At 43.0% G+C, this 12682-nt stretch overlaps 1 protein-coding gene across 1 annotated transcript in view; it reads right to left on the reverse strand.

Moving 5' to 3' along the window:
- Numa1 (nuclear mitotic apparatus protein 1) overlaps nucleotides 1–12682 on the reverse strand; it is an 86571-nt gene that overhangs the window by 62001 nt on the left and 11888 nt on the right. The gene's annotated exons all lie outside the window — the stretch shown is intronic.

Genomic DNA, 12682 nt, shown 5'->3' on the forward strand with positions numbered 1-12682 from the left:
AACTCCAGCTCATCCTGCCTCCACTTCCCAAGTGCTGTGACTAAGGCATGTACCACATCTGGCTCCTCTTTTTTTTTTTTTTTTGGTTTTTCCAGACAGGGTTTCTCTGTGTAGCTTTACGCCTTTCCTGGATCTCGCTCTGTAGACCAGGCTGGCCTCGAACTCACAGAGATCCGCCTGGCTCTGCCTCCCGAGTGCTGGGATTAAAGGCGTGCGCCACCACCGCCCAGCCTGGCTCCTCTTTTTTAATTTATTTACTACATGAATGTGTGTATCATGGCCTTCACATATGGTCAAAGGACAACTTTCAGGAATTAGTTCTCTCCATCTACGATATGGATCCTAATCACCAAACTAATGGTCAGGCTTACCAAAAATGCCTTAACCAGTAAGCCATCTTGTCAGTCCTTTTTTTTTTTTTTTTTTTTTTTTAATGTAGCCCTGGCCAGCCCCAAACCCATGATCTTCCTGCCTTACTCTCTTGACTACTAAAATTTCAAGAATATGACACCAAATCTAACTAATTCCAGGATTTTAATTTCCTATAAACATTCTGCCTCCCTTTTTCACAAACTATCCAGATTCCAGTGTAATAGTGGAAAGAAAAAGTAATTTGTGAGGATGTTAAACTCTGCCATGTAGCTGAGTGTGGTAACTCACACCCATAATTCCTCAGAGACTGATGAAGGAGTATTGCTTTGAGTTCTAGGCCAGCCTAGAGACGACATACTTGAAGTCCAGACCAGATTAGCCTGGGTTACAGAACCTATCTCAAAAACAAATAAAGATATGAAACATGAGTTATTGCTGTTAGTAACCTGGAACTGACCAGTTTCGGCCTCCTCTCCCAGTCACCTGTATATGCCACCCGACTCTCCACATCAACATGTGGTCCCTATCCTAATCCTCAGCAGCTGCTTCTAACTCAATTTCTGTGGGCAGATCTGGCTTGGGGACTTAATCTTACTTTGTTACACGTCTGACCCTGGCAAGTGCAGACAGGCCCACAAGATTAGTTACCTGAACAATTAAGAGAAAAAAATATATTACTACTGCAAAATAACATATGACAATAAAATGCAAAATAGTAACCAGCATTCATGTGAACATACCCACACATACACATAATTAAAAATAAATTTTCAAAAAGTAAGCCAGAGTGTGATAGATGAAAACACCAGACATCAGCCTCTGGGATATACACAAACACCGCAAACATACTGGACCACACAATCATCTGGGAGGCCCTGGGAAACGGGTCAGCTGGTAAAGTGTCTGCTACACAAGCATGAGGACCTGCATGGATCCCAAGCATCCATAGAAACAGATGAATATGATGGCATGAACCTATAATCCTAGTGCTGGAAACATGAAGACAGGATTCCTAGAGCTCCTTGACCAGCTAGTCTTACCAAATTAGTGAAAACCCTTGTCTCAAAACACAAAAAACAGCAAGAAGCAATAAAGGAAGACACCTTCGTACATGCACATAAAAAAATTATTTGTGCTGGATGTAGTGGTACAGTTTGTAATCTGAGCTACTTAAGAGGCTGAAGCAGGAGGATTGCAAAATCAATGCTGTCCTAAACAACTTAGTGAGAACCTATCTCAAAATAGAAATAACAGCTACAAAAAGAAGGGGAGGCTGCTAAGGAAGTAGCTCAGTTCTAGAGCACTTGTCTATCACGGCAATTCCCAATCCACTCTCCCAAAATGTCTCTATCTATCTCCATATTGGTATATAAAGGATTCCCGATATTTTTAAATATTTTTAAAGCCTTGAGAAAAGTCTTATACTTAGAATGCTCTATAATTTTCTTCTCCCATTTTGCTATGCCTGAACATTCAGGTTGGTCAATGCAAAAAGCATGCTGCATTGATAATCCTGGTATGAGATACTTCTTTCTACATGCAAACTACTATTTCTCTGAGACTAAACAGAGCCATACCTACTCATTTATGTGCTCCTTTTAGCTGTAATTTATTCTCTAATGGCAGTTAGCAACTGTAACCATATGGCCTGGAAAGGCTAAAGTATTTACTTCCTGCGCACAAATAACAATAACCCACATTTAACATCTAAAGGCCAAATTGCCTACAATCCAGCTATGCTATGATATGGCTCATTTTCACATGAATTTATACATAGTATAGATTTGCCATACAATATTGAAAGAAAGACCTCAAAACACACAAATAAAGCCAAAGACTACCTCTTACCACCGGGGTAAGACACTAAATTTTTTCATGATGCCATGCACGGTGGTACCTACCTTTAATCCCACCATTCATCCACATCTTCTCTACCTAACACCTTAAACCTTACACTTAAAAATAGATCAAGACCAGGCAGGCAGTGGTGGCGAACGCCTTTAATCCCAGCACTGCGAGGCAGAGGCAAGCAGATCTCTGAGTTCAAAGCCAGCCTGGTCTACAGAGGGAGTTCCAGGACAACCAGAGTTACACAGAGAAATCCTGTCTTGAAAAACAAAAACAGCCGGGCGGCGGCGGCGGCGGTGGTGGTGGTGGTGGTGGTGGTGGTGGTGGTGGTGGTGCACGCTTTTAATCCCAGCACTCCGGAGGCAGAGGCAGGCAGATCTCTGAGTTCAAGGCCAGTCTGGTCTACAAAGTGAGTTCCAGGACAGCAAGGACTAAACAGAGAAACCCTGTCTCGGAAAAAAAGAAAAAAAAAACTAAAAATAGACGAAGACCTATGTGAATTGGGTCATGTCTCACACACACACACACTCACTCTTCAACACCTAATTAAATTATACAGTATAAGATCAAAATTCCGCCGGGTGGTGGCACACGCCTTTAATCCCAGCACTCAGGAGGCAGAGGCAGGTGGATCTTTGTGAGTTCGAGGCCAGCCTGGTCTACAGAGCGAGATTCAGGAAAGGCGCAAAGCTACACAGAGAAACCCTGTCTCGGAGAAAAAAAAATAAATAAAAATTCCTTAGGATATTTGGGGCTGAAGAGATGACTCAGTGATTTAGAGCACTTGTTTTTGCAGAAGATCTGAGTTTGATTCCCAGTACCCATATAGTAGCTCACAATCATCTGTAACTCCAATTCCAACACCCTCTTCTGATCTTTGTTGGCATATACATACATGCAGGCCAAACACTCACACAAAAAATAAATCTAGCAAAAAATTGTTTTTCATTCCAAGTTCTCTAAGGTCCAGCTTTTCATTTTCCTTTCCAATCTCATCTCTCCAGCTCATTCTCTGGAAACACTATCTAATTCAATTATATTTACCCCAACATGCAGATATTATCTAGGTTCTATATCATTACCTGTGGTGTGAATCTGAAATATCCTGTCTTCTATACCTCTTTATAATTGGACTAAATGCCTTCCCTCTTCAGCTCTCCTAGCCCCTCCCACAATAAGGAAGTTGGTTCTTTCTCCCATATGGCCCCTTATTGCTTGTTCCTCTACATACTCGATTTCACCATCCCTACAGAAATACTGACTATCTGTTTCATCCAAATTAAGATCCAAAAAGACAAAAAACAAAACAACAACAACAAACTAGTTTCATTTCCCACAATACCTGTACACTTAGCTATTAAACAATGCTTCCTGACACATAACTGGCCCTAATTAGGAAACTGCTTCATTAGGCAGCCAGTGGAGACAAACAGGACAGTTTCTCTAATTGCAAGAAAAAAAAATGTTTAATGCCAAGGGCCTACAACTTCAGGGAGACTGGCAAGCTGTGTTTACACAGTCATGATTCAAAGGCAAGGGCACGAGGGAAGGAGGGAGGAGCAACAGGAAGGCTGGGAGTGCAATCTTCCAGCAAAGTGAGGGTTTTGTGAGCTAAGCAGCCTTGTCTCTTAGGGTTATTTGCAGGTCAAAAAAGACAAAAAAACTGATTGGGCCACATGGTTTCTTCAGCAACTAACCCTGCTCTTGGGCATTTACCTTCTAATTGTGGTTACATGGAGCCCTTTCTTTAAGGAATCCTACTGCACCAATCAAAGAACTCCTTTCAAGAAGGGGTCAGAATTAACAACAGAGAAGAAAGTCTCCCAGTCCTCTAAGAGACAAAACTCAGTGTGATTCTCCCACAATACTCTGGTGTTCCCAACCCTCTGCCTCAGCCACACCCCCTGAGGAACAGGCTGTCTTCCGCCTGCTAGTGAGCATCAGCCCTCAGACTGGAAATGCTTCAGGCCTCTTGGTGAATGGTTCTACTAGAGATGGACCTACCTTAGTTTGGCAGCCACAGCTTCCTATAAGTACATAGTTCACCCTTCTTTCGACCCTTAAAATATTTGTGATTTCAGGGATAATTTTCTTCACTATCTAGTCACTTTGATCTTGAAGCAAGAATATTCATAGTGAGTATACAGAAAGCAACTCTGGTCAAGTGTTTCCCCATCTTATTAAACCACATGAAAACTATAACCAAAATAGTTTTTTTAAATGAAGCTATATATTTACATGTTTAATCACTGCTTAAAACATTTACAAAACAGTTTTTTGGAGAAACTGTCTTCACACACTATTCCATATAAGCAGAAAGAAAAATCAGGTGTTTTATAGTCTGTCACACCTCTTTTTTTTTAACAAAAATAAATAAATAAAGGATATTGTTTTGTTTGATTCTTAGACACAAAACATTTTCTGATGGTTTCAAGAAACTGAATTTACCCATTGAAAGTAAAAACTGCTACCTCTGAGGGTACTCAGAGACTAGCTAAGGGGCTGGAAGGTGTAGTCCGGTGGTAGAGGGCTTGCATAGCATGCTATGGGTTCAATTGTGAGCACTGCTGTTAAAAAAGAGGGGAAGAAAGGAAGAAGCATACTTCTTTTTGAACAACTGCATACTAGAATAAATGTAAAGGCTCAGAACACCATTATTTTGAGGGAGATAAACTTACAAATGGAGGGGACAAAATATATATATCTGTCACCATTATTTAAAAAAACAAGACAAGCCGGGCGGTGGTGGTGCACGCCTTTAATCCCAGCACTCGGGAGGCAGAGGCAGGCGGATCTCTTTGAGTTCGAGGCCAGCCTGGACTACAGAGTGAGTTCCAGGAAAGGCGCAAAGCTACACAGAGAAACCCTGTCTCGAAAAACCAAAAAAAAAAAAAAAAAAGGAGGCCTTAAAAAACCAAGAAGGCCACTGGGCGGTGGTGGTGGTGGTGGTGGTGGTGGTGGTGGTGGTGGTGGTGGTGGTGGTGCAGGTGGTGCACGCCTTTAATCCCAGCACTTGGGAGGCAGAGGAGGCGGATTTCTGAGTTTGAGGCCAGCCTGGTCTACAGAGGGAGTTCCAAGACCACCAGGACTACATAGAGAAACCCTGTATTTGGGGGCGGGGGGAGTTAGCTAAGAAAGCAGTGCTGAAAGGTATCTACAGTCACAAAAAGATCCTCAAGTCACCCACCTTCTGGTAGTCCAAGACCCTGCAGCTCCAGAGGCAGTCCAATCCCCTCACAAGAGCACATCCAAGAGAAACAAGCCTGACCACTATGCCATCATCAAGTTCCCCCAAGCCCTGAGTCAGCCATGAAGAAGACAGAAGACAACAACATATCTGTGTTATTGTGGATGTCAAGGCTAACAAGCACTAGATCAAACAAGCTGTGAAAAAAACCTATGACATTGATATGGCCAAAGCCAATATCCTGATAAGGCCTGGCAGAGGAAAAAAAGGCATATGTTCGGCTGCCTCCTGATTACGAGGCTCTGGATGTTGCCAACAAATACACATTTTTTTTTCACATTAAAAAAAAATAAACTTACATTAATTTTGACTGTGGAAAAACTCTCCAAGACTACACAACCGAAGCTGTCCATTTTTAAATATGAGGAAACTCTGGTCCACTGAGTTAGGCAACTGGTCCCTGGTCACACTACTAATTAGCAAGAGTATGGAAACCCAAATATACTGACTCTCTACATAAAACATAAGCACATGCTTATCTATACAGCTTCCCCTTTTCACTGTCTTTTCCTTCTGTGCCCAAAGGGATGGGAGCTAACACAGGACAGTAAAACACACACAGAATGGCTCTAAAATCTAGAGGCTGAGAAGCAATGTGTTTGAGACCAGAACCTTTCTACAGTGATTTCCAACAGGCATGAGCCTATGTTTAGTGTCTGGGCTCACAAGACTTCTAGGTAAACTACCACACAGCAGGAGCCAGTGAAAACTTCTAGACATTCTTCCCACCTCGTACAATGACCTGTTTGTTTCATGACTGACATTTTGTAGAGCCTAGATCAGGGAAAAGTAGCAGAAAACTTGGACAAAAAAAGCCAATCCATATAAAGGCAGAGAAAGGGCAGGAACCATCTTGACTTACCTCCTGGTAGACAACCCCTGTAAGTCTGAACAGTAATCTGCAGCAATCTGAACTTGAACTAGGCTCTACTCAGGGCCAGGGCAAAGGGTTGAGAATGCTATTCATTCCCATATCCCACCCACTGCTAGGCAACTCAAGCTCCCATCATCCTAGGCTGCCCTGGAGCTCTGGATCACAGGGCGACCAGAAGGGGAGCAATGAGGCCAGGCCAATGGGATGAGTCAATGACAAGAGCAGGAAGAGTCACTGGGCAGAAACACAGGCCTCCTGTAGCAAGAATGCCAAACCACACCCCCACTGGGTCAGCATTTAGGAGGCCCTACCTTGTGAGAGTTATGGTGTCTAAACCAGGAAAAGTCTCTCAGGAGTCTCTACACCACTCTCCTTTTTAAACATTTCTGTCTGGCTCAAAAACCTTGCAATATTTTTTTCTCAGGCATCAGATCTAAATTCTTTGGCTGAAGTTTCCAAGTCCACTGTATGGTCTTTAGCTACTTATTCACCCTTTTTTCCCACTATTCTAAAGTAGACTGGAATTCATCCAGCCACTCTTTCCACTTCTCTGTGCATAACCCTAGCCCTGTCTCATTCTCCTGTTTCAGTTGTCCAAGAGGCGCAAAGAAACCTTCAGGCATAAGACAAGTCACAGGAATGAATGTTCCAGTGAGCCATATGGCAAAATGAGGGAGCACTGGCCCTCCAAAAGGCATTCAATTATTTATACAATATCTTATTGTGAACATCACAATAACTTTTTAAATAATTTTCTGTAGTCATTCTGTCTTGCAAGTGAGGAAATTTCCCCAAGGTCAAGGAGCTGGCACAATGCTGGCAAGTTTCTGGACCTGTATGAAGCATGAAGCCTAAGCAAAACTTCTATGTACCATTAGGCTTCGTGGTAGAAAAGTACAAACACCACAGAACCATCATTTATACTTCATGATATAAAACCTAAATAGTGTGGTGGGAAGCCCAAATCACAGCTTATTTAAGTAACCATAATCCATGTGCCTCTAATTCTGACCCTCTTTTAAACCCCATCTTCCTGTCAAAGTTTTTCCTAGTTATTCCAAGGGCTACTGAAAGGATCTCATAATTCCTAGAAAGTTTACAAATTGGACAACACAATCAAGTCTAAATTATACACTGCCATGCAAAAATTGTACTTTGTTTATCTATGTTTTAGATTCAGCTTCCTTAACAAAACACCAGATAAAGTTCCTGCAAGTTTAATTTGTTTTTAAGATAGGGTCTTGTATTGCTATGTAGTTAGACCAGGGTGGCCTCAAACTCAGAGATGCACCTGCTTCTGCCTCTAAATGTTGGGATTAAAGGCATGCACCACCACATCAGACTCTAAATTGAATCTTATGTTTTGTTTTTGAGATGGTGTCTTACCATACAGCCTGCAGCCTGGAAGTTGCTATATAAACCAGGCTGGCCTCCAACTCATGATCCTCCTGCCTTAGCCACCCAAGTGCTAGGATTACAGGCATAGGTGCAAAAGACGTGTTAAGGTCATACTACATTCACCTTGCCACAAGGCACCAAAACTTAACAGCCTGAAACATATCTCTGGCAAGACATAAGAAGGCATTCAAGTGGTCGGGTAAGTGTGCTGGAAGATATGCAGTCTTACTCCTTACCAGACAAACCAGTCGGCAGCTGCAACAAGCAGAAGAAATCTGCAAGGCTGAGTCACTGGCATTTCCTGCACTGTCTTCAAAGAAACTGGCCCTTAGATGGGACAGGAAGAAAAGGCAACACGACACAGCTGCCAAGAGGAGCCTCAGTCCAGGAGCACGCTGTGTTCTGACGCCCATCCCTGCTACAACCATTAAGTCACTCCACTTCTGCCAAGTGGTCCTTATTAGTGACTGACTACTTAACAGCCAACCTATAATCTTAGGTCTCTCCTCCCAATCAATGGCAGCCAAGCTATTTCCCTTTCCAAATAGCTACTCCCCCAGTTTATCAGAAGGAAGGGTAAAGAAATAGTCCCTAAAAACCTCCATTAATCAGGGTAAGATCTATAGCACTGTGTACAAGGGAGCCTGCTTCTCAAACCACCATGCTTGGCATTTTACTAAAGAGTCAGAATGAGGGGGCTGGAGACATGGCTCAGAGGTTAAGGGCACTGGCTGCTCTTCAACAGGTCAAGTTCAATTCCCAGCACTCACATGGTGATTCACAACCATCTATAAGGAGATCTGGTGCCCTCTTCTGGCCTGCAGGGATATTTACGCATATTATTGTACATGTAATAATACTGTACACACAATAAATGAATAAATCATTAAAACAAATAAAAGTCAGAATGAGGGACTGGAGAGATGGCTCAGCAGTTTAGAGTACTGGCTGCTCTTCCAGAGACCCCAGCAGTTTCCAATACCTACTTGGCGGCTCACAACCAACCATAACTCCAATTCTGCAGAAATTTTCATGACCTCCTCCAGCCAAGGGCAATATACACAGTAGTGCAGGCAAAACGCCCATACACATAATATTTTTTTAATTTATTTAAAAAAGACTTGGGGGCTGGAGAGATGGCTCAGTGGTTAAGAACACTGGCTGCTCTTCCAAAGGACCTGTATTCAATTCCCAGCAACCACATGGCAGCTCACAACTGTCTGTAACTCCAGTTCCAGGTTACCCAACACCCTCATACAGGCAAAACACCAATGCACATAAAAAAGCCAACAACTGGCCGGGCGGTGGTGGCGCACGCCTTTAATCCCAGCACTAGGGAGGCAGAGCCAGGCGGATCTCTGTGAGTTCGAGGCCACCCTGGGCTACCAAGTGAGTCCCAGGAAAGGCGCAAAGCTACACAGAGAAACCCTGTCTCGAAAAACAAAACAAAACAAAAAAAAAGCCAACAACTACTCCATGAGATGTAAATCTTTTCTCTATTCTGGGGGAGAGCCCTGAGTAGGCTATGTGGACCAAATGTAACAGTTTCTCTGCATTTCTGAAGTCAGAAACAAATGAGCAGCCCAGCGGTAGTGGCGCATGCCTTTAATCCCAGAACTCGGAAGGCAGAGCCAGGTGGATCTCTGAGTTCGAGGCCAGCCTGGTCGACAGAGCAAGCTCCAGGACAGGCACCAAAACTACAAAGAGAAACCATGTCTCGAAAAATCAAAAAAAGAAAGAAAGAATAATAAAATAAAATAAATGAACTTGCTAGATGAATTCTCTACTGGCTCTAAGGGACTCACTTTGGGCTCAGGCCTCTCCCTCTTCACACAGACCAACCTCTTTGTAACCTAGATTTTGGCTCATAGTCCTGAGGCTCTAGAAGGAGGAATGAAGAGAAACCAACTTGCAGTGCACCCCAGTGGCCTCTGAGTCAGCTGAGCAGGCATGCACTAAGCCTGATTTCTCCAGGGACCTCCTAGGAGTGCCCAAGAAACCACTGGCAACCAGGCAACATACACTCCCCAGAGAATCTGGGTACAGCTGTCCCACATCCCCCCCAGGCTTCTTGAGTCTGATAACCTTCCTCTGTTCTCAATTCTGGATAAGGAAGCCACTTCATACAGTTAATATACCAAGACTACTTTCTTTAAGACTCTTTTGGCTTTAACATAGTAAAAATGGCAATCTTACCAAAAGCAATCTACAGATTCAATACAATCCCCATCAAAATCCCAACACAATTCTTCACAGACTTGGAAAGAACAATACTCAACTTCACATGGAAAAACAAAAAACCCAGGATAGCTAAAAGAATCCTGTATAATAAAGCAACCTCTGGAGGTATCACCATCCCTGACCTCAAGCTCTACTATAGAGCTACAGTAATAAAAACAGCTTGGTATTGGCATAAAAAACGACATACAGGGCTGGGGAGATGGCTCAGAGGTTAAGAGCACTGACTGCTCTTCCAGAGGTCCTGAGTTCAATTCCCAGCAACCACATGGTGGCTCACAACCATCTGTAATGAGATCTGGTGCCCTCTTCTGACCTGTAGTCAAACATGTTGTATACAAAATAAATAAATAAATCTTAAAAAACAAAAAACAACAACAAAAAACCCCAACATACAATGGAATTGAAGACCCTGACATTAAACCACACACATATGAACACCTGATTTTTGACAAAGAAGCCAAAACTATACAATGGAAAAAAAAAAATCTTCAACAAATGGTGCTGGCATAACTGGATGTCAACATGTAAAAGATTACATATAGATCCATATCTATCACCATGCACAAAACTCAAGTCCAAGTGGATCAAAGACCTCAACATAAATCCAGTTACACTGAACTTGATAGAAGAGAAAGTAGGAAGTACTCTTGAACGCATTGGCACCAGAGATCACTTCCTAAATATAACACCTGTAGCACAGACACTGAGAACAACAATTAATAAATGGGACCTCTTGAAACTGAGAAGCTTTTGTAGGGCAAAAGACACAGTCAATAAGACAAAAAGACAGCCTACAGAATGGGAAAAGACCTTCACCAACCCCACATCTGACAGAGGACTGATCTCCAAAGTATATAAAGAACTCAAGAAACTAGACATCAAAATACTGAACGATCCAATTAAAAAAATGGGCTATAGAGCTAAACAGAGAATTCTCAAAAGAGGAATCTTAATGGCTGAAAGACAATTAATTGAGGAAATGCTCAACATCCTTAGTCATCAGAGAAATGCAAATCAAAACAACTCTAAGATACCACCTTACACCTGTCAGAATGGCTAGGATCAAAAACACTAATGACAGTCTATGTTGGAGAGGATGTGGAGCAAAGGGAACACTCCTCCACTGTTGGTGGGAGTGCAAACTTGTACAACCACTGTGGAAATCAGTATGGTGGTTTCTCAGAAAATTGGGAACCGATCTACCTCAAGACCCAGCCATACCACTCTTGGGCATATACCCAAGGAATATTCAATCATACTACAAAGATACATGCTCAACTATGTTCATAGCAGCATTATTTGTAATAGCCAGAACCTGGAAACAACCTAGATGCCCGTCAACTGAAGAATGGATTATGAAAATGTGGTACATATACACAATGGAGTACTACTCAGCAGAGAAAAACAATGACAGCATGTAATTTGTAGGCAAATGGATGGAACTAGAATATATCATCCTGAGTGAGGCAACCCAAACCCAGAAGGACAAACATGGTATGTACTCACTCATAAGTGGATACTAGATATAAAGCAAAGACCAATCAGACTGCAACTCACAGAACCAGAGAGGCTATATAGCAGAGGGCACCCTAGGATGACTGTGGCTTATAAGTTTTGGTTTTACTCAATCACTGGGCAAGCTTCAGTGAAACATTTCACTATTAGGATAAGAATTTGTACTGTATCAAGCTGATAATAGAAAAAATAAAAAATAAAAATAAAAAGATTCTTTTGGCTTGTTAAGCCCTCCAACAAAGACTCAAAACTATTTCCTTTATTGAATTCACTCTTAAAATAACTAGCATGTGGTTTCTGTTTTGCTGACTGGACCCAAACTGACACATAGATAAACTGAGTTCAAAAGAAAAAAAAAGGAACCAGGTGTGGTGGCATACACCTTTAGTCCCAGCACTAGAGAGACAGAGGCAGGCAGATTTCTGTGAGTTTTGTCTACAGAGGGAGCTCCAAGACACACAGAGCTAGAAAGACCTTGTCTCAAAAGCGGGAGTGGGGAGAAGAGAGGGACTGCAGTTCATTGCAGAACACTTGCCTAGCATATGAAAGACCCTATGTTCTACTGCAAAAGCAAGAAAGAAAGAAAGCCAAGAAAGAAGAGGAAACCCCAGAGGTGGAAACAAAGAAACTGAGAGTTGAATTAATGAACTCACAACTTAACAATCTGGTAGTATCAGAAATGTATGACAGAGGGTTGGAGAGATGGCTCAGCAGTTAAAAGTACCGCCCTTTCAGAAAACCCAGGCTTGATTCCCAGCACCTACATTGTGGCTCACAATTGTCTCTAACAAGTTCCAGAGGATCTGACTCCCTCTTCTGTTGTGAAATATTTAACTATGCAAAGATGTGTTGCATTTTTTATGCTGCAGAATATTTAACAATGTAAAGATGTGTGTTGTGGATTATTAGTTTAAGATATGTTATATTCATTTATGCTGTGGAATATTTGTTTAATGATGCTGAAAGGCCGCCAGGAGCGGAGCCGCAGGCAGCGCAGGCCGGGCCGCATCCCCGTCCCCCCGCCAGCCGCCCGCGCCCGCCATGCACGCCCCGCAGCGGCCCCGCGCGCCCGGGCCCCGCGTCGTAGCGCGGCGGGCAGAGACCGCAGGCTCCCAGCCCGGGCCCGCCGTGTCCTCGAGCCCGATTGGCGCCGCTGCCCAGCGCCAGCACCCGGTGTCGCCGCCGGC

The sequence above is a fragment of the Peromyscus californicus genome, unplaced genomic scaffold (assembly GCF_007827085.1).
Source record: "Peromyscus californicus insignis strain IS unplaced genomic scaffold, ASM782708v3 Scaffold_4__1_contigs__length_199733344, whole genome shotgun sequence".
Taxonomy (NCBI): Eukaryota; Metazoa; Chordata; class Mammalia; order Rodentia; family Cricetidae; genus Peromyscus; species Peromyscus californicus.